Below are 24119 nucleotides of genomic sequence, written 5' to 3'. Positions count from 1 at the left end.
CAAACAAAACAATATCCGATGCAATAAATGATTCAACATGTCAGTTTGATGCATTTACAACAATAATAAATCATCTCCATAGCGTGTCGTGCTGATCTGGAAAAGATAAACCTGTCGGTGTATAACTTGGACCTATTTGCCAGTAACAACAAATATGCAAATACGAATATGCCAATAAACAAATCTCCAAGACAAGGTGTCCAAACGATGTCTTCGACATAACCAAGTGTTTTCTATGCCATTCCAGGTTCTAATGATCATTATATCCTGTCGGTGTACAATATACTGGTGACTGTGCATAAGTCACTTGCTTGCCAGTGAATGTTGCTGATTCTCGAAAGTGCCAGAGTTGCTAAGTGTTTAGTAGGTGTTGACATCGATGACAAAACCATACCAAAATGTGTTTAGTTATGTGCGACGTCATGCACATCACTCTTTAAAAATGGTGTTTAGTGTTAAAAACTAACTATCAAAGGAGATGGAAAAGGAGATGTAATTTGATTCCAATACTAAAATAAATAAATTAGAATCCACAGAAAATATGTCACAAATCACTTGTTTGCATCATTTTCAAATTCCTAATGGTTTAGCAGCTATAGGTTTTAGAAAATGAAGATTTAGTTCAAAATGTTCATTTCAATGTCAAGTTTGGCAAAAAAGTTTAACCCACTATTGTGAGATCACCTCTCTCACCTCTCTCTCTCTCTCTCTCTCTCTCTCTCTCTCTCTCTCTCCATAATCTATTTGTCTAACTACTTGTCTCTATCTACTCTCCCTCTCTTTGAATACCTCTCTTTTCCTCCCTTGCTCCAACTCTCCCCTCCACTTTTGTATATCTCACCTCTCTCTATCTCTCTCCTTCCTCCTTCACCTCTCTTTATCTATTTCTCCCCAACCCCCCCCTCTCTCTAGATATATCTCCCTCCTTATCTCATAACACACATTTCTCATTCCCCTCTATATATATCAAGTCACTCTCTCTCCCACTGGGTCTCTCACTTCTCTACCTCTCTCCCTTTGTCCCTCTTTATTGATAAGAAGAGAGTGAAGGAGAGAGAGAAAGGTGAGATAGAAAGAGAAAGATAGAGACAAATAAATATGGAAGGATGGAGGGAGAAGTATGTAGATAAATAAAGTATGGAGGGAGTGTAGGAGAGGCAGGTAGATAGAGATAAGTAGAGAGAAAAGGAAAGAAAGAGGGGTAGAGAAATAGGCAGGGAGGGAGAGACATGTAGGTTGAGAAATAGGTAGTAGGGAGGGAGAGTGGGGAGAGAGGTGAGATTGATAGAAGTTGCAAGGGAAGGTTTAGGAGATAGAGGGAGGGTTAGAAATAGAGGATTTGTAAGGAGGGAGATGTATATAGAGAAATAGAGAGGGAGAGGGGAGATGTTGATAAGTTGAGAGGGGGGAAATAGATAGAGAGAGGTGGAGAGAGAGAGAGAGAGAGAGAGAGAGAGAGAGAGAGAGAGAGAGAGAGAGAGAGAGAGAGAAGGAGGAGGGATGTAGATATAAAGAGAGAGGGTGTGAGGGAGATTTTTTAGAGAAATACAAGTAGGTAGGGAAATAGGGAGAGATATGTATAGAGAGAGGGAGAGAAGAGATAGATATAAATAGAGATACAATGGGGGAGAGAGGAGGGAAGGAGAGATATGTAGAAAAATAGATTGAGGTGTGTAGAGAGGAGAGAGTGAGATAGAGAGAAGGAGAGTGATAGGGAGAGATATAAGTATAAAACTTGGGGGAGACAAAGATAGTGAGATAAAGAGAAATAGAGAGGGAAGGAGGGAGGGAGGGAGGGATGGGGTGAGAGAGAGGGAGATTTATGTAGATAAATAGAGGTAGGGAGGTAGAGGTATGTAAAGAGAGGGAGAGGGGAGATAGAGGTAAGTACAAAGGGAAAGGTTGAGAGTGAGATATGTATAGATGGAGCATGAAAGGGTGGGAAACACACACTCTCTCTCTCACACACACACACACACAGAGTTATGTAGAGAAGTACATGTAGGAAGGGAGGGAGGGGAGGTATGTAGGGAGAGGGATAGATGAGGTAGAGATAATTAGAGAGAGGGAAGGGGAGAGAGAGGTGAGATAAAGAGGAGAGACTGTGTGTGAGGTAGGTAGAGAAGAGAGGGAAGATACAAAGTAGAAGGGAGAGATATAGATTTAGAGTTTGGGGAGAGAGAAGAGAATGAGATAGAGAGAGGGGGGGGGAGGGGGAAAGGGGTGGTGATAGGAAGAGAGATTGAGGGACACAAATAGAGTGAAATAGAGATAGAGAGAATCATAATAGGAGCTTAGTGATTTTTGATATGCCTATGCATAGCATTGTCAGATGCTATGTAGAACAAATAACTAGCTATCCATGAATAAGGAAAGTTGTGTTGAACCAATTGCCTCTTCTCCATTGGTAAGAGGTGTGGAGGTGTTTTTCCTACAACTAGATAAGTGGCTATGTTTGCACACAAAGGTGTATTCACTGGTAGCTGTTGAAGTTGTTAGCTTAGATAAGAAGTCAGCCTCCACATTTCCCTTACCTAGTTGGTCAACGATAGTAATATCGAATTATTGCATTAATACCAACCATCTAACAAGCATGCCACTTACCATTGGTTTATTCATTTGGTTCTCAAGAGCTGTCTTAATTTGCTTGTAGCCACTAAACCCATCTAAGAAAGAGAAATACCCTTTCCCAACTAATGAGTCTAAAACCTTATCTATTAATGACAAGGGAAAATGGTCTTGCTTGGTCATTGCATTTAGTTCTCTATAATCAACACACTCTTGTCATTTGCCTCCCATATTAGGTACAATGACCAATGGAAACACCCACTCAATATCCGATATGGGATATATGAACCTTGCCTTCAAAAGTTTCTGCAACTTAGCTATCACTATGTGTCTGAGAGATAGGTTCATTCTCCTCTATGGTTGGCTTACTAGTCTACAACCTTCATTCAAATAAATATGGTGTATGCAAAGGCTAGGTTCTATCCCTCTCATATCATGGTAACTCCATGCCAATGTAGATGTTTGGGCTTGCAGCATGTGTAGTAGGTCAAAGTGTTGGGATGAATTTAACTCATTATTGGCATTGAGTGGGTAGGTTAAGCATGATAGAAACTCATCTTGTTGTGGGACTATTCCATAGGAATTTTGTATGATGTAAGGACTTCATTCTTGTCCTGAATATATATCATGAGACTCCTTATAGTCATGAGTGTTTGTAGGGATTATTGATTCTTATCTCCTAGATTAGGCTATACAGACTAAGAAGCATCTGCACAAGGTTGAGGAAGAGGAGCAAGAGGATGCAGGGACCAATTTCTTGGTCACATTCCCAGGAAATAATCGTTTTACCAAAACTGCAGCCATGGTCATCCAAGGATCGATGAAAAACATAATGTCACCCAGGGTATGATTGACCATTTAAGAAGTCCCTTGCCCTTTTCATCTATGTTATAAATAAACCTGATCGACCATTTTAATGGCAGCCAAAAGGATGGATCTGTCAGAACGCTCCCAGGCCTTCACTGCATGCTAGTTAATTAGCAGGCAGGACGTTCATCGGGAGGCTAACTGCAAAACACAGCGGCCTCAGTATTCGCGCTCTGGCCTGAGAGCCATATCTCATCTTCCAGATTTGTGTGCTTGTCTGAGTTTGATATGCAGACCAAGTTGTACAACCTTCAAAACAGATCCTGTTCAAGTAAGGTCGAGCCTTATTGTTTTCTTCTCTCCTATTATAACTAGTCTTGAGTTTATACGTGGCTTAAATGTGGGATATTACTTTCAAAACGTCACCAGATTATCAATATTTACTTCTACATTGAAACAGAATCTTATGTTTGGCTGAATTCAAAAGGCGCACAAGTAGAGTTTGAAAACGTGCCTCACAAGTAATTAAATTAGAAAGAAAAGTTCCAAGTTGTGATTGGCAGATATACAATACAATTATTGAGGAACTTCCAATCACAGCATAGTTTTTCAAACTCTCTTCTATCATGCCAGACTAACGCAAACATAAATTAAGTACAGACATAACCATCACAGAACTTTTCCTTTTACCATACTTTTCTGTATCACAAAACTTCAAACAAAATATTTATATTTATTATTTATTTATTGCTTCACACTAAAAGCTTATGAAATGCACAAATTTGGTGCATCCAATAAATATTATGAGATTAATGTCATTAATCAATATTATAAATGCATATATAACTAATGTGCACAGTATATATATATATAAGATAAGAAGTGTTATCCACAAATATCTTCTATCAATCTTTCTTATTCATTATTACTTGGCCTAAACCTTTCAATTCTTTTGTAACCCATAGTGTTGAAGGGTGAAGATACCATAATTTTTATTAGATTATTTTACATATAAACAACTTTTTCACACATTTTTTTACCACGCTTTGGGTTTCAACCTATTTCAAAAAATGATGAGATGTAAATAAGGGGTCCTTATATAAATAAGCCAGTGTGTAAATGATGAAGATATTAATGTGCATAACTACTTCTCAGTGAATATTATAAATAATTTAATAATAAAATATTATTCTTATAAATGGTCATCCCTCTAAACTTTGATCATTTCAAAATAATGGATTTTTGAGAGTTAGAAAACTCAATCATATCAACCTTATTGTAGTGACCACATAAAAATCCGTATTATGATAATATCCAATGTGTAATTTTTTCAAGTCTAGCTTGTCTAGTTTTGTGAATTGAGTGTGGGTGAAAAAATAAATGGTTATTACCAATTATCCAATTAATATTGTATGGTAGATCTTTATTGGAGTTATAGGTAATATGACAATGTTATTCCCTAGAGAATTGCAACATGATAGTTATCCTAGCAATTAAAACCACACAAAATAAAATAATAGAGGCACCTACATAATCAATATTGTAACGAAAAATGAATTCAATATGCACCTCCAATACCATGTAATTATTTGAATCTAATATTCTTGATACAAGTGCATACAATTATGTCCAAAAAGAGAAACAAACTTGCATAGATAGGAAAGTAAAGTAGATTCCATGTCTGACCAAATTTGGTAGCACAATCACATATAATTAGCACATGTAAGAACAAGAAAGAAAAAGAATAGATAGAAGAGAAGAAGAAAAAATCTATGTGGGAAAAAAAACTTTTGGGTAAGAAACCTCCACACTCCAAATCATTGAAGTAATCTATTAATTTGCAATAAAATAAATAAATTACAACACACCAACACACTCAGATCCTTAACATGGAAGTTTACATATTGCTTTTTTAGAGGAAATATGATATCATGAGGTCTTCCAATGGAAATTACTCATACTTCTAAACCAAAATACGTAAATAAATAGATGAATAACAAACTAGACATCATGAATAATTGAATAAAAGTGTACCAAAAATACCAAAGGAGGTATGACACCCAAACCAAGTGATGGGATGGGGTTAGGGATAGACTAGCCTAGTCTATGCTCTTGGATCCTTTCCTTGGATCACCTGGTGTTCTCTACACACCCTAGGGTCTCTAGGACTTCCTTTTCTTGAGGAATCCCCTGACCTTGCCCAATTCCACCCACCAATGAGTTGCAATGCTTCTCCTAAGGTCTCACCTACTCATGAGACTCAAAACTCCTTACTATGGCTAATAAGGGCTAGGCTTGTTCCACACCTTCCAAGGTCTTAGCAAGGTTGTATCAAGTCTATTTCATGGTCTTTCCACCTATTCATATTCCCCCAAGAGGTTTCAAGCCTTCAACCCTTTACCGATTTCACTATTTTGTGTTTTGTCTACAAATTAAGGCTACAAGGATTAGGACCAATTAGGCCTCCTACCCGGTCCTTTAGGGCTCCCTCTCACAAACGATGCACAAACTAACCAAACTCCCAAAATGGACTTCCATTCATTTGGCAAGGGCTCAAGGATTTCTTGGGTTTTGGGCCTCCAAGTGGCCGTACAGTGCCTAGGGCGAATTTTGGGGTTTTTAAGGGTTTTTGTGAGGGTTTAACGGTCTGCCTGGGTCACAGTGTAAGTTTTGAGTTTTAGCCACCTTGTTTGGATTGGTGGAGGCTCCTCCTCCATAATAGTGATGCTTCACACACACCTTTACGCCTCCTCCAAAGGGTGCACTCTCCTCAGACCAACCTTGCTCTCCAAGACCTTTGCAACTTGACCTCTCCTAGCCGGGCACTGTCCAGTCTTGCCTAGGAGTGGGTCTTTGTATGGCCTCCCTACATTTTCAAGGGCCCTTCTTGCATGGAACTATTGTACAGGTCTTCACTTCCATTCCCCATGGTTTCATGGTGATTCCACAATGGGATATGGAGTTATGACTTCATTTACACAGACCAATCCAAAACTGGACAGAGAATAGACAGTTTACAAAGTATTTACAAACACACTCAACCTACAAATAAAAACCTAATCTAATTGCTCACAATGTAATTATTTACTCCATAGAAGACATTCCACATAGTTTTGCATGCAATTCAATCCATTAATTTTCTCGGTAGCTTCATACAAACTGACTGGTAACCAACAAAACAGTCACAGTCAATCCAATTGGCTTGGGCCATACAATGTCTGAGATCCCACCCATCCAATTAGGGTTTACAATTACTTATACCACCTTTTCCTCGGTCGATGTGCCAAAATTAGGGCTCTCCATGCTCAATAAGGGTCTTTTACCTATTGGGTGGAAAAGTTGCTTGACAACTTTTAAAAGTTGTTTGCAACTTTTAAAAGTTGTTTGCAACTTTTGCATCTTTGGAGCAACTTTTCCATTGTTGCTTTTCATGACTCCTAGGCCTATTTTGGGCTATCCTAAGGACATAAACATGCCATTAAGGCCTAACACACATCCAAGGTACACTCAACCTCTCCTGCACAAGAAATCCCAACAAAAACACTAAGGACCTAGTGAAGAACAAATGAGCTCATGGCCCTTATTACATGTACAATGGCTTCAAAAGAAGCATAACACCAACAAAAAAAAGGAGGAGGAAGAGCTTGGAAGGGTGCTCCTGCACCACCAAGACACCAAATTGTAATGTCCTTGGTAAAGGATCCTCCTAGAAATTTTTAGCATATTACTTGCATGTTACATTTTAATACCCAAATTTCGTGCCCCAATTTGTCTTTATTTGAACATGCAAATATTCTCCATTATAAATGTTCCCACTTGTCATAATATTGGTCAATATATTTTATCATATGTAAACGATGATCTTACACACACCACAAGATACCAACACTTGACAAAACCATGTCATCTCAATGTATGATTCCTACCTACTCATGTGAAGCCAAAAACTTGTACTAAAAGATAAAATATAGTCATCCTCTAAATGAGATGACACTGTTTGGGACAAGAAGATTAAAAATATTAGTAGATCAAATGATGAGCACATATGATTTTTTTTTAAATAAAAATGAGGAATGCAAGGTCGATACAACCTTTCCTATTATTCTCCCTTTATTCAAATACCTTGAAAGAGAAATTAGAAACTAAAAAAGTCATCAAGGTGATCACTATGCCAACCTAAATGTCATGTGAATATGAACCTCCATGAAGAAACATGAGAACATGAACGAACCTCCATGAATAATATTTTAAAAGCATTGTCAAGTTAACTTTGTACATAAGCATGGTTAGGATTTTAATATACTTGACAGTAGCTAGGCTTGATATAATGTAAACAATAAGCTTGATTACCATATTTATGGAGACACAAAAGGACAAACATTGACAAACTTAAGTAAAATAATCTTGAGGAATGTGAATAGCAGGTAAGGGATATGGTATTTTGTATACTACTATAGTGTCATAAAATTGTGACCCCTACAATTTTAACCACATTTGGGGTCCTCACTTTGGCGACAACATCTCCTTCCTTAACCAAGACTTATTTATGCATTTCCAATCTTTCTCCCTTCCTCCTTCTTGAACTTCTTGTCTTCGGGGTTTGTTATTCCTCTTTGTCGGCCTTCAACGGTTGAAAGTTAATCCTTAAGGCATGTATAAAAGAGAATTCAATACCCTCATTCAAGGATAGATGGATAGCGTATGGACGGATAATAGAGGATAAGAGATAGAGAGCATAAGGAGAAGATACAAGATTTCAAAGTCATTATCAAGCATTCAAGTCTTCTTCATTCATCCATTGGAGCAACATTACAACATTCATTTGCAAGCATGTGTGTGTGTTAGGGTTTTTTCATGTTATATGCCATTTCATACAACATTTGTGGTTACTTTCAAGAAGAAAAGCAATCATCATCAACAAGTTACAAATCTACAAGGTATACATCTCCATAGTTTACATTCAAGCATTTGCAATTACTTTCTTTCTAGGTTGATTCCTCAACCGGGGTTTGATCTCAGTAATACATTTGGCCTCAAATTCCGATGAGCATTTCCGATGATCTATGGGATTTCTTTTTCTTTGTCGGATTGATTTGTTTTTTTTTTTTAAATTGCCCTGTGTTCATCGGAATTTTGACGTGGTAAAATTTCACGTCGGAATTCCAACTAAAAACTGACGTCTTGAAATTTCACCTCGGTATTCTAACGAACATGGATTTTACCTGTTGATTGGCATATGTTGGTCTAATTATTTTCCCAGCCTCTGGATGTCTTCTTACTTATCAGGATAACATAAGTCGATGACCTCTCTTCCTACTGATTGGTGCGAGTTATCCCGCTAGTCTCATCAACCATCAAGATAGCTTAAAATGTGTTCAAGTGATGGGCATGATTTCCCCAATGTCTTTTCCCTTGGCATAGCTCCTCCCGATATGTTATGTCTCCTCAACATAAGCTTTGACCCTATATCGTCTTAACCTTTGTCGATGTTTTTTACTTTTGCCACTGTCCATCAGGAAAAGTCTTACCGATAGCATCATTGGCTATCATCAATACATGATCTCTGCTTGGCCGCTAGTGTGCGTTATGTCGATGGAATTTTGTAGTGTATTATATCCCGATGACATGCTTCTAGTTGTGTTACCATCAGGTTGGCTTTTGTTGATAGTGCAGATTTCGTATTTCACATTGGAATTTCAACTAAAAATCGACGTCTTGAAATTTTACCTCAGCATTCGGATGAACACCGATTTTACCTATTGATTGGCATATGTTGGTCTGATGATTTTCACAGCCTTTGAATGTCTTCTTACTCATCAGGATAACATAAGTTGATGACCTCTCTTCCTATTGATCGATGCGAGTTATCCTGCTAGTCTCATTGGCCATCGGGATAGCTAAAATGTGTTTAGGCGATGGGCATGATTTCCCCGATGTCTTTTCCCTCGGCATAGCTCCTCCTGATATTTTATGTCTCCTCATCATAAGCTTTGACCCTATATCATCTTAACCTTTGTCGATGTTTTTTTACTTTTGCCACTGTCCATCAGGAAAATTCTTACCGATAGCATCATCGGCTATCGGCAATACGTGATCTTTGCTTTGCCGCTAGTGTGAGTTATGCCGATGGGATTCTTCTATGTATTATATCCCGATGACATGCTTCTATTTGTGTTACCCTCGGGTTGAATTTTGCCGATAGTGCAGATTTCGTATTTCACGTCGGAATTTCGACGAACACATGGTATTTTTTTTAAAAGTAACTACGAGCCATCATTATACGTGTGCTCATCAAGGTGCAAAAATTGGGAGGAAGCAAGCACAATTGCTGCAAATAGATGTTGATGAATAACTCGCTCGTGGCAATGATAAGTGACCTTTTCTCGTTCACAATACGCTCTTTCTATTTCTCATGAGTTGCTATTGAGAATCTAACGCGGAACCTCTTCCTTGCAAATTCATCGCGCATGGGAAGCAACCCATTGGACATGGAAACCGTAAACCCCAGGGAATTCACTCTACTTTTACTCACCAAATTCAAATTACAACACACTTATATCCTTAACATGGAAGTTTACATATTGCTTTTTTAGAGGAAATATGATAGCATGAGGTCTTCCAATGGAAATTACTCATACTTCTAAACCAAAATATGTAAATAAATAGATGAATAACAAACTAGACATCATGAATAATTTAATAAAAGTGTACCAAAAATACCAAAGGAGGTATGACACCCAAACCAAGACACCAAATTCTAATGTCCTTAGTAAAGGATCCTCCTAGAAATTTTTAGCATATTACTTGCATGTTACATTTTAATACCAAAATTTGGTGCCCCAATTTGTCTTTATTTGAACATGCAAATATTCTCCATTACAAATGTTCCCACTTGTCATAATATTGGTCAATATATTTTATCATATGTAAATGATGATCTTACACACACCGCAAGATACCAACACTTGACAAAACCATGTCATCTCAATGTATGATTCCTACCTACTCATGTGAAGCCAAAAACTTGTACTAAAGATAAAATATAGTCATTCTCTAAATGAGATGACACTCTTTGGGACAAGAAGATTAAAAATATTAGTAGATCAAATGATGAGCACATATGATTTTTTTTTAAATAGAAATGAGGAATGCAAGGTCGATACAACCTTTCCTATTATTCTCCCTTTATTCAAATACCTTGAAAGAGAAATTAGAAACTAAAAAAGTCATCAAGGTGATCACTATGCCAACTTAAATGTCATGTGAATATGAACCTCCATTAAGAAACATGAGAATATGAACCTCCATGAATAATATTTTAAAGGCATTGTCAAGTTAACTTTGTACATAAGCATGGTTAGAATTTTAATATAGTTGATAGTAGCTAGGCTTGATATAATGTAAACAATAAGCTTGATTACCATATTTATGGAGACACAAAATGATAGACATTGGCAAACTTAAGTAAAAGAATCTTGAGGAATGTGAATAGCAGGTAAGGGATATGGTATTTTGTATACCACTGTAGTGTCATAAAATTGCAACCCCTACAATTTTAACCACATTTGGGGTCCTCACTTTGGCGACAACATCTCCTTCCTTAACTGAGACCTATTTCTGCATTTTCAATCCTTCTCCCTTCCTCCTTCATGTCTTGTATTTTCTCTAGACCCTATCCGGGCCTAGACCGTGTAGGCTCCATCTTTAATCTGACAGTCATATATTAATCTGTGCAACACTGTAACTGATTGATCAATTAATCCTTTATCTGCAGTACCTTCCTTCAGTAATTTCTGAGTAGTCATCATCATCAATTCAGTTGGACTCAACTCAGAAACTGATTTCTTCTCAACCTGAGAAGTGTGAATTGCCAAAACCTTTGTCGGTGAATCAGTTTTACCTTCTAGTATGGACTCAGTTGATTTTACCTTGTCCATCTCAACCTCTTTTGCATTAGTGGCTTCACCACTTGGTGCAATGTCGGTTACTGCCGGTGGAGTATTATCCACAATATTTCCAGTGTCTTGTACATTGCCTTGCTCAAAAATGGTCTATGCTGGTACAGACTATATACTCTCCTTAGCTGTCGATTGTGTCTGAATATCTATAGTTACTGTCGGTTGTGTCAAAAATGGAGTTGAATTGCCCAAAATACCTTTCCCTTTTGGTTTGTCAGGAATAGTAGAAGATGTTGCCCTTGCAAATTCTTCTTGAGATGTGAGAAAGTCTGGGTTTTTCTGAAAGAATTTGGTCCATCCCTTACTAGTCTCATTTATCACCTCATTTACTCTCCCCATCATAAGGCTTATCTGTCAGGATTTACTATTGAAAACTGTCCTATTTGCAGTGTCTATACATCTTTTCATTTCTTCATTATTTACAGCACCACACAATTCCAAAAGTGCTACTTCTTTAATCTCCCTATCTCTCTTGACTACGTCAAGTCTCCTAGCCTCAAGTTTATTATACAAGGATAAAGGTATCTCCTTCAAAATTTCAACTAAGGCTTTCTTATAAATGTCTATATACAACAAAATAGCCACTTCTAATTCATTTTGCTCATTCTCTTCTAAATCTTCATAATATTTTGATACATTTTTCAATATTCCATCTTTTGTAATTTCATCAATAAGCTCAACATAGGTTATTGTGGTCTTACCGGTTTTAGTATCATCACCCTTCTTATTTTTGCTTGTGGTTGCTGGTGTAACTAGTTTCCTCTTTTGCATAGGCTTCCTTGCCGGTGGTGGAGGTGCAGTAGGCTTAGTTGCCTTTCTAACAAGTCTCCTCCTAGGCTCTGCCTTCTTCTTCTCTACTGGTGGTTTTACCACATTCTTCCTTTGTACCCTTCTGAAAGCCAGAGGTTCATTATACTCATAATCAAAATCAGAAGTGATCGGGGAAATGTGAACTTGTGGCTTCTTCACTTCTGCAGTACCAACCTCTGTCGGTTTAGCTTCCTATTTGGATTTAGAGCCCAATTGAGTGTCTATCTTATAAATCACATCTTGTACATATGCAGACATCTTTTCTATTTTCTTCTCTCTTCTCTTCCTGTTAAAACAGGTTTTCACTTCAAGAGCCTTCTCTTTTGCTGTACCAAAATGCTCTGTTTTATCATCTAATGGGGCATCTAATAACATCTTTGCATAGAGTTCAAAAATGCTATCATCCACCTCATATCCAAGCTCAGTAATCCAGATTTGCCTAGGTTCAACTGCTTCCATAAGAGTTTCATCAGTTTTTACCATGAAAGAGATATCAGTGGAATATTTCTCCACAATGTTCTTTGATATTCTCTCCCTTTGCCTCATGTTTTCTTGAAATATCTTAAAATACCCCCAAAGTTTCTCATCTCTGGTGCTACCAAGAGTGGTGATTGCTTCCTTGATCTGCATACCTAACGGTATGTCATGAGCCCAACGCTTCTTCCCTAGACCGCATAGCTCATTCAGGAAGTAAAGCATTAAACAAACAATCAAGTTTCCATATCTAAAAGTGTCTTTCTTGATTCCTTTGATCTTACCAGGGTTTAACATCAACTCACTCCTCATCCATTCACATAAATCATACTTCATATTGTTCCTTAGCATCTGATATGCAACATGAATGCATGAACTAGAGAAAAAATTCAATTGGTTGGATTGAGTTACCTTGAAACCTATGATCATGCTTGCAAACTTTATATCCGTGTCAGTGATTGTGGTTATCCTCATTGATTTGTTATCAGGTGTAGCACCAGTAAGTTTCTCAACCTCTGTGTTGGAAATTTTCTTGTCAGGTTCTTGTCTGACCTTGGGTAAGTTGGTGACTGCTTGAATAGCCTCCTTCATGATCATGTAAGGCCTATCTATCCAAATAAATTTATTGTGAACCCTACTTAGAACGTATCTGATAACCTCATCTTTGAATTCTGGTATGTACAGAATATCGGTTAACCCTAGATCCTCAATTGCTTTGTATTCTGATTTGATGGTCCCAGAGTCTCCCAGTATCACAGATTGATAGATGCTTTTGATGTCCTCTGTGCTCAAATCCTCAAGGGTGTAGTGAATGTATGCCCTCACATCTTCAACATACATTACGCCGTCAGGAACCCTAGAAAATGCTCCCGCAGAGTCTTCCTTTTTAGCAATTTTGGGAACCTCCTTAAATAATGGCCTTAACCTATCCTTGACTTCGACAATGGTGGGATTTGCAATGAAAGTAGGAGCTGAAGATCCAGATGCCATTTTGAAAAATACTTGAAAGTGAATGTCGGTGGAAGATTGAGTGCTTCAGATAACTGCTTAAAAATATTTTCACAATGCTCACTCTTAACCCGCCTTTACTTCTTTCTGAATGCTTGAATGCTCAGTGAGTGAAAATGAATTCACTTACCCCCTTTATTAGCGAATAAACCCTAATTTTCTATAATAAATGCTTTGCCAACAACCCTACAGATGTCGATTTCACAGTCATGCGTTGGGTGAACCTTCATCGATGATGAACACAACTTTCTAGATCTCTTTCAGATCTCCTTAAGTCTCTTCCGGAGTAATATGCAAAATTTAGCAATGAATTTGCCAACCCCTAAGGCTTATGCCTCAATTACCGATAGAATTTCCTGTCGGTGGAGGAATACCTTGTTCTACTAGTGGAGTTACCAGTGTAGATCCATCTCCAGTTGGTTCTTAAGATTTTCTAACCCATCTCTTGGTGTGATCTTGTTGTATTTCATGTACCTTTTGCTTTCCTTTCTCATTATCTTTATCATTATTAACCAGTTGAGTCTTGCTTTTGCAATACTTAGAAATATGACCTATTTTCTTGCATGCATAACATGTAACATTGTTCTTCTGAATTGCTTTGACATATCCGGTATCATTTCTTGACCTACAATGATTAGCAAAATGTCCAAACTTTCCACATGCATGAAATTTAACATTCATTTTGCAATCTTCTGATCTATGACCATATTTCTTGCAATTTGTACATTGACCGGGAACAAAATTGTAGTTTTGATTTTCTTTATTTCTACATTGTTTATCCATATTCCCAAATTTATTACAAACAAAACATCTACCATTGAATTTATAAGCATTAGATTGTCTTACCGGTTTCCTCTTTTCTGATAAGTTATGCATATCGGCTGTCTGATCTTCATTTGCAGTACCAGAGCTTTCACCTTGTACAAACCCAAGTCCTCTAGAATCATCAATTTGTCCTTGTCTTTTCAATAAGTCATCCAATTGTGCAACACTGATCCCAAACTTTTCTTTATACTCACTTGCAGTAGTTAGATCATCTCTCATAGTAGTTATTTGTCTTTCAATTTCTTGTTCATTGTTTCGGGAGTGTGCCAAATCAGTTCTCAACAAATTATTCTCATGAGTCAATCTGCCACATTCATCAAATTTGTTCTTCAAAGATATAACAAGATTATCTTCCTTCTTCTTTCTATCCTCAATATCTTTTGATAACCTCATAGTTAGATCTTGCATTTCATTCTTCATGGGCATGTTTGCTTGACTTAGTTTCTGAAATTGTTCCTTAAGAGCATTCTTCTCCTCATCATCCGGTTTTTGCAAAAGTTCTTTTCTCTTGGCTTGAGCAGATGATAACCTTTCTTGTAGGATAAGAATGAATTCATTTGTAGACGTCGATTCTTCTTGCAATTTCAAATTCTTCATCCTTTCAACATCATAATCCTCAAGAGCTTTCTCAAGTTGCTTCTCCATAGCCATTTTCAAAGATTCTGATTTCAGGATCTTCCTCAAGCTGTTAAACTTCTTCTGAGGTACCAAGCTCTAATACCAATTGTTGGGATCCAAGAACACTGAGAGGGGGGGGGGGTGAATCAGTGTTCTACCAGTATGAATTGATTTTATCCTTTTATACCATGCATATATAAACTAGTAAACAAATAAGCATATAACAAGAAGCAAATAAACCATCCACATAAATGAACACCATAACACACATAATTTATACATGGAAAACCTCAATGAGGAAAAACCACAGTGGGTTTTGTGACCCACAATATCAGTTCACTGGCCATATGAAAAGATATTACATATAATAGGGGTCTGCACATGCAGGAAGGCACACTGCCTAGAGCATACTACTCATCACTAAAGAGCCTCACTGACTACAAGCTTTCTGCTAAAGTAAATTATGGAAAATGAACTCAAGAATGCATCTGCTATGCCAAATAGAGTTCTGATTATGTCTCTACTCTGTACCGGTTCATAAACCCTGAACTACTACCGGTATCTCTTCTCCTCCAAGAATGCTTTCCAAGCTATCTACAGATCATTGCATGATATAATATTCACATACAAAATGATATTCATACATATATTTTGCATCATACAGTTCTGCTATATTCTCCTATATCCACACTACATATCATCTATCATATATCTCAAAATAACCTAGCAGACTGTCCTATATACCTATTACAAATGATATACCTTACACCGGCTTACAATATATTTACAAAGATATTCAATGTTGGCCTTGACAATAATTTCAAAATGATTTAAGTAAATCCTCCTTGATCTCGGCTTCCAATGAAGTATGAATGCTAGTGTCGGTGCCGGTGTAGCCCTGAATGTTCCAAAGTCAGTATCTTGTGGTATATGCCTCCAAGTGCTGGTTTATGACTTTCATCAGATCTTGTTTCCATCAATGACAAAAAAATGAATCCAATGAGTGTCAATTGCCAACACCTCTAACATACATAGGAGCTCTTCTTTTTCTCATTATGTTCCCTGAGATGCTTTTGAAATATACATTTTTCCAAGACTTGTCAAAGTGAAAGCTCATCCATGTCAACCATCACATAAAACCCAGCAGTAACTATTGTTATGATAGAAAGTGTTCAATGTATAAAATCAAAAGAAAAATATAAGAGAATATCATTTTTAAGAGAATAATTAATTTGAAAAATAATGTGCTATTAGATCTTATCAAAGTGCTTTGACATTGTTGTAATATAGTTGTTGCTCTTGTGATCTTTCAATGACTATTGTTCATGATGTTACTATGTTGAATGTTCAATGGTTTTGGTTCGTTTTGCAATTTTTTTATGTTTAAGTATTTCAATTTGGTATATTATACTAAAACATCATTTCATAACTAACATTTCAAGTTCTTTATAACTAGTTCTAAGAAGACTTTCATACTTGAGACATCATTTTTCTTAGTTTGTGAAGGTTATAGACCAAAGTTTTCATAGACTGAAGTTTTGTAATTTGAGTATGGAATGTGAGTCTACGAAAAGAATCAGTAAGGGCCCTTTCTATCCCTTGATACTTCTCTAAATTTCTAATCCTCCAAATGTATGAAATAATTTCACACAAAAGAAAAGTCCAGAACTTATTAGTGTCTTTTTAAAGTCCTTTAATAAAACCGGATACAACATCAAGTATGCTAATATGCCAAGGAATAATAAACCCAAACAACTTCCAAACCTCCTTAACTACAAAGCAGCCAAAGAAAATATGTCTAACTGTCTCTTTAACCTTGCAAATGTTACACAAATCATCATTAGAATGTTTAGATCTGATAGGTAACTTATCAAGTAGAAGCAACCATTTAAAAGCTTTCCTTTTAGGAGCAACAAGAGAGTTCCAAATATTCTTAAACAACTTGCCCCATTGAGCAAGGGATGAAATAGAATACCAAACAATATTAACATGATTAACAATACTCTCATTATACATCAAAGAATTATAAATAGAAATACATTTAACATCACATCTTTTGGGTAACGACAAGGAGATCATACAATTTTAAGCATTCCCCCCCTTGATTTTTGGTAAATTTGCAGTTTATAAATGTGGATTGTGCCTGTTGTGGGATGAAATTGTTTACTCATTTTGCTAGGAACCTGGGTTCTGATTATTTTTTCATTTTGTCCAATATCATGGAATTTACCTCAAGAGGACTTGAATCAAATAAATTGGGAAGGTGAAAAGGTCCTTTATTCAAATTGAAAATTTAGTTAGCAATTACATACTAGATATAAAAGAAACACGACATGACAAGGACATAATGCAAGTGATTTACCTTGTGGAAAACTGAATTAGGAAAAAACTCTAATAAATAATCTATTATCATCAATATACTAGTAATATCCCCTCTAGGAAGAAACTCTAGACACCTTATAAAATTCAAACGTGTCCTCACTTCTACAAGTAATTTTGTCTTACTTGTAACATGGTGAATTAGTAAAATTATGAGTTCATTCCATTTTCAAGGAATACTATGAACACCTTAAGGAACCCTCTCACTTATATAGAAGGTGATAATCTTAGTGATCATAAGTAATAATAAAACTCAGAAATAAACAATACAAGAAAAAACACAAGACAACACACGCAGATTACCCTAGGAAAGCCTCCAAATTGGAGGAAAAACCCAACATTAAGTTTAGATCAAAGCTCTCAATATAATGTTCAGATTACATGAGCAGATATCAGATATACTTATCTGATTGGTGACTAATCACAGTCACTAATTGAAGTCTAATGTGAAGCCCTACGTTAAGTGCCTAATCCAACATATGCAAATCTGGTTGTTGAATGAGTTGTCCTCAATGAATCTGCCTGATTCACTCAAGTTGACTGCACTCAGAATAATTCCAATGCACAGTTGATGACACTTATAATCATCTCACTCCAGTTGTTTGCCTCCTTAAGTATTTTTTTAGAAACTATGATGAGGGCAGTTATGTTGATGCCATTTAGCATCTGCACTCAACATCTTTTGCTGGGAGGGAGAGAAAGAGGGAGGGAGGAAGAGTTGGTGGGAGAGGAAAAAGAATTTATGTGGAACATCTATCTCAAAAGAATTTGTGACCACTAGCTACATTAAATACGTTCTCTATTAAGTTCAATGTTTTAAGATGAAAAAGAAGAGTTAAATGGTTTTGGTTTGATTTGCAATTTTTCCATAGCTTGATTTTTTTGCCTATGAAGAAAGACCATGTCAAATAATATCAGCGAAGAAAAAAATAAGGAGACAATTGCTAGATTGCGGTCTAACTTGAAAAAAAAAGGTGATGGAAAATGTTATTGTTCTTGCAAAATTTGTAAGGGCTTAAAGACTAGAAGACTTCTAATCAAAACAACTAAGAAACATTGTAGGTAGCATGGTCACATTGAAGGGGGATATGATTATCATCCATTGGTAAATTATTCATTATATCATTTTAACAATTTATATACATAAGAAATCAATTGATGATGAGATCATGATCATGGTTTATTTATGTTGATCATTTTTATATAGGTTGAGCACCCCAAGGCATATGGTATGTACCAACACAACTCGAAGAATATGGTTTTCGAAGTGGAGGAACATGGAGGTGTGAATATAGAAGCTGAAGACAATGATCCCATGGAAGATGACGATCATGTGCCAAAAAACATAATTGAAGATGATGGTACAAATACATTGATCCATGACACATTTAGTATTGGCATAGGTGATCATGATGATCATGATGACCTTGATGTTGTTCATGATTTACCTCTAATTGATAAGGCATATGAGGCCCTTTACGAAGGCTCCCAAATAACTCTTCTCTCCGTTGTATTGTTGTTGGTGAACTTGAAGGTTATGAATGGTTTATCCAAAATAACAATCTCACGTATGTTAAGGTATGCCATATATGTCATTATAGTTAATAAATGGTGAATCATGTACCATTAATATTCTTTATATTAACAAATTATATCTTTTTCTTTAGATTGATAGGTGATTTTTTGTTACCACCATCAAATATTCTACCTAGCTCATACCAAGAATTATTTACCATTATGAAAGATATTGGAATGGAGTATCAAGCAATAGATGCTTATCCCAATGATCATATTATATATCATAAATAACATGAATCTGGAATAGAATGCCCTGAATTTTATATCAGTAGATATCAAATAAATCAAATAACAAAAAGGGTGCCTCACAAGGTTCTTCATTATATTCTCATTATTCCATGTATGCAACAATTATTCAGGTGCACTAGCTTCGCACAATTTATGGATTACCATGCACACAATAGAAGTCAAGATGACATTATTTGAATGCCTGTAGACGGTTCAACATTTATGGACATAGAGTAAAAGTGGCCACACTTTAAAGAAGAACCTCGTAATCTCAGGTTTTCATTGGCAATGAACGATGTCAATCCATTTGGAGAGTTGAGATATGTTTACTCGATGTGGCTTGTTTTTATTATAAAAAATAACACTCCTCAATGGATGTCAATAAAGAGGGAGCACATAATGTTGGAAATGATTGTTCCAAGTATTTTCTCATTTAATAGTCATCTATATTTAATCATAAATATTGCAGTAAAATGGTCATAATAATTAAGTAATGTGTTTTTTCATTCCACTAGGTAAGTACCAAGTTAAAAAAATGAATGTATATATTGAGCCTCTTATCGACGAGTTGCTAGAGTTTTGGAATGGTGTCACCATGTATGACATCTTTAGACCAATAAGACAAAGACAATTTCAATTCCATGCAATGCTTGTATGGACAATACATGATGCCCTAGGGCTAACACATTTTTGCGGTATGTTATAGTGTTCAATTTGTGCATGATAATTATAATTATAAAAATTTACATATTTAATCGAATTATACATTATCTTCTAGGTCTTCAAACAAAGGGAAAATTTGCATGTCCATTTTGTGGTCCAAAGACAAAATCTCATCATTCAAAAAGTTAAGGAAAGCAGGTGTTTGATGAGTATAGGAACTTCCTCCACAAAAATCATTAGTATCGGAATACTGAAAAATATATTTTTAATGGAAAAGAAGAGACTACATTAAAGCCACGAAGAATGACACCTCACCTATGGAAGTTTGAATATAATAGAATTAATCGTCAAGGAAATGTCATTCCATCTAATGGTTTATGTTTGGAATTTGTATATTTCTATCGTGTTTTGTTTACTAATGATGTGATTGATGATCATGAAGGTCATCAAGGCATGGATGACCACCTTCCAAAGGGAATAAAATTTATCCCAAGCAATTTAGTAGGTTTCTCTACTACAAGAAGCTACAAATTGTGCATTTGTTTGATGCTATGCATATTGGAAAGAATATAACAGAGACATTATGGAAAATTTTGGATGGAAGGCGTGTCAAAGAAAAATTGTCAAAATTTGTAGTGACATTCAAGAATCCAATCATGCAATGAAAAATGTCATTCAATCAAATAGTAGTGGAGACTAGATTAATATAAGTGCCCTTCCTTGGTTATTAATGGAGCAACAAAGCAATACTATAAATGAAGTCATACGAAAAATTCGATTTCCCACAAGATTTTTTGTGAACATAAACAATCTCATATCAAAGAAAAGTGAATTTGGGCCAGGGATGAAAACGCGTGATTGGCATACCTTCATCAAGGTAATTCATGTTCTTGTGTATTTACTATATATTTGTATACTGCGCATGTACTTTTCATTGTATTATGTTAGAAAATAATGAAAATATCATTTTATAATTGTTGGAGTACATTCTACCTCTATCTCTCCAAGACCACTTCAACAATAATGTCAAGCAAGTCATATATGATCTTGGAAAATACATGAGGTAAGTAGTGATGTTTGTTCAATTTGGTTTTTTTTAAATAAGGGGTAAACGCTTTTGACCTGGAGCTATGAACCAATGAGGCCAAAAACGAGGGACCTCATCCCCACACTTCACTTGTTCAAATCCATGAGAACAACGACCCAGTGAAGGTACAGGTCCTTGCGAGCAAAAAGGCCCAGGAGGGATTTGAACCATGGTGGCCGCTTCACCAACAAAGTGTTTTAACCGCGACACTACATATCAGAAGACAAAAATTTGGACCATTTCTCGATTTATGCATGTCATCCTTGCGCAGGGGCCATGCTAATCTTCTCTATATCATTCTAATTTTATCAGATGTCTCCAAAGAGACAAGTCTATTCAATTTTTTGTATAAATATTATATTTTCCATTTATTTTATTTGTTATGTAATATATTGTATATTATTTTATAAAGTGTCCTTTATATATTTTTGTGTCTTTTTTTGTGTCTTGAATCCAGGGGAGGTGGTTGTCATCTAAATAAATCCATAAAGAAGATATAAAATATTGGAAGAGAAAAATTCCTCATCTAATGTGTGAAATACAAAAGTGTCTACCTACCTCATACACCAAGTTAAGGAGATTGAATTGTGTGGACCTGTACACATTAGGTCAATGTGGATGGTTGAGAGGAACTTGAAATTTTTTAAGGCTTTGGTTTGAAAAAGAGCGCATCCTGAAGGTTCTATGGTGGAGGGATATATGGTATACTAGACTATGGTGTACATTACTGAATATCTTCCTAAGTTTGCAGCAAAGATCCGCATAGATCGCATTTGGGATCCCAACCCCATTAACAAATTCGAAGGGGAGTACTTGATGGGGAAAGGTAGATTGAGGAAAGTGAGAGGTAATTATAAGATGTTATTGTAGTTAACTAATTCTTAATCTTCAAAATAAATCTGTTGTAAGTCATCTATTTATTTTTTGTACAGCTGGTCGAGAGTGGGATGCACTACATTTGTATATTGCAAACAATCTTGATTGGATGATGGTATGGATTGAACAATGTCAACATTCCGATCGCACATTAACATGGGAAGGTGTGTCTTCATTGGTTAAAGAATATCATAGTAATGGAGATTCCAGTGTTACGCAAAGGAAAATTGATTTAGCATAAGGTTCTAGAGATAAACAGGTACGTATAAATTTATTAATCGCCCATATGTTTATCAACTAACGATGCAATAATTTTTACATGTTTGACATATTGCAGGTCAAACACCACAACGCTATGTGCTTCAATGGTCATAAATTTCGCATAAAAAATTTGGATGACACGAAGAAAACTTGTGATTCTGGGATAACTGTAGTCTTTGAGGTGACCAATATTTCATCTAGAAACGACATACATCCTCAAGAGTCTCAAAATCGATACTATGGCATTTTGGATGATATACTTGAGTGTGACTTTAATTCCTTCAAATTAGTTATGTTCGTCGTCAAATAGTGCATACAGGCTACGACTGAGTAAAAATGATCCTGATAGAACTTTTATTGAACATGATAATGGATTTACAATGGTTAATACAAGGTCATTTGAGCCAGTTGGGGATGAGCCCTATGTTCTTCCAAGCCAATGTGAGCAGGTATTTTACTCAGAGGTTCCACATAAACTAGTTGGTCATTTGTTGTTAGACATGATCCAAGAGGAAGGCCGATAAAGTATAATGTGATGGAAGAAGAAGATACCAAAGAAGTAGAAGATGATGTAGATGATGATCACGATCGTTAGTTAGTCGATGATGTTCCTAACAGAAATGTTCACGAAGAAGATGAAGTTGATGATGATGATGATGTTGTTGTTACTGATGATGATGGTGATTATGATGGTGATGGTGATGGTGATGGTGATGGTGATGGTGATGGTGATGGTGATGTTGATGGTGATGGTGATGGTGATGGTGATGGTGATGATGATGACAATGAGGGTGATGATGATGATGATGATGATGAGGGTGATGATGATGATGATGATGATGATGATGATGATGATGATGATGATGATGATGATGATGATGATGATGAGTTGGATGAAGAAGAAGATCAATGACATGAATGAAATGTATGACGTATGTGATTAGTATATTATCTATTTAATATTAATTTCTTGATAAAATTTATTTGACTTATATGGTTACATAATTAATTCATTATGTGGACTGTTTATTAGCTATGCGATGGATGGTGATTTATGATATATATTTGATGGATTACATGTTTATGATGATACATATGTGATGCTTATGATGCTCAATTATATATATGATGATACATATGTGATGCTTATGATGCTTATGATACATATGTATTTATTGTTTATCAAATTAAAAATGAAATACTTATGATGCTCAATTGTTGGTGTTGATTTCCTACATAAATTTTGTGTGATTTTGCCACCCTTAGTGGAAACAGGTAATTGGCTACAAACATCATCAACCCTTTACTTGAGGATCCTTCAGAGACTACATAAAGTAAAGGTAAGGAATAAAAAAATATATAATGATTATGATGATTGCATATTGTTCATGTTGTGTACTATGTAATATTTAGTATATGTATCATGTAATTTTTAGCTAACATAAGATAATTGAATTACATATGCAGGAACCTGAACCCCTTTGACAAGGATCTTGCACAGTCTCATGGATCGACAGGTATAAGTCAATACACCCTATAGAAACAGTTTATTTAAAAAAAAATACTTGGAAAATGAACTTCCTCGATTTTTCAAACCTTGACATTAGCAGAAAATCTAATACAGTTATCAACACTTGAGGCCCTAGTTGGACTTATTCAAATTTTAATCTCAACATCAACTTTAGGGTCAACTTCTTCATCAACATTACCCTCATTTGCAAAATATCTCTCTCATTACCAACTAAATCTCCCATTTGGTGGAGTGCAGGTATCAACAAATATGTATTTGTCAAATGTGTCTTCCTCGAATGAGGGAAATGCAGGAATTGAAGATGAAAGTGAGACATGTAGTAGATCTAAAATAGGGAGATAAACTAGAGGTCAAAAGATTAGAAGAAAATTCAATAAATGCATGGAATTTTTCCTTGCTCAAGGGAGGTCATGTTCTTACGATGATGAGACCAAAGATGACATCGAGG

At 35.9% G+C, this 24119-nt stretch overlaps 2 non-coding genes across 2 annotated transcripts; both read right to left on the bottom strand.

Annotated features, from left to right (window-relative positions):
• Positions 1 to 3502: 3502 nt before the first annotated feature.
• LOC131029244 (small nucleolar RNA U3) lies at positions 3503 to 3716 on the bottom strand. The gene has a single exon (XR_009102734.2). It is a non-coding gene; the product is annotated as a small nucleolar RNA U3 (small nucleolar RNA).
• Positions 3717 to 21228: 17512 nt separating this feature from the next.
• Positions 21229 to 21331, bottom strand: LOC131029239 (U6 spliceosomal RNA). Its single transcript, XR_009102729.2, has one exon. It is a non-coding gene; the product is annotated as a U6 spliceosomal RNA (small nuclear RNA).
• Positions 21332 to 24119: the final 2788 nt, after the last annotated feature.

Source organism: Cryptomeria japonica, chromosome 3 (assembly GCF_030272615.1).
Source record: "Cryptomeria japonica chromosome 3, Sugi_1.0, whole genome shotgun sequence".
NCBI classification, from domain to species: domain Eukaryota; kingdom Viridiplantae; phylum Streptophyta; class Pinopsida; order Cupressales; family Cupressaceae; genus Cryptomeria; species Cryptomeria japonica.
This window is presented reverse-complemented; position numbering and strand designations above follow the sequence as displayed.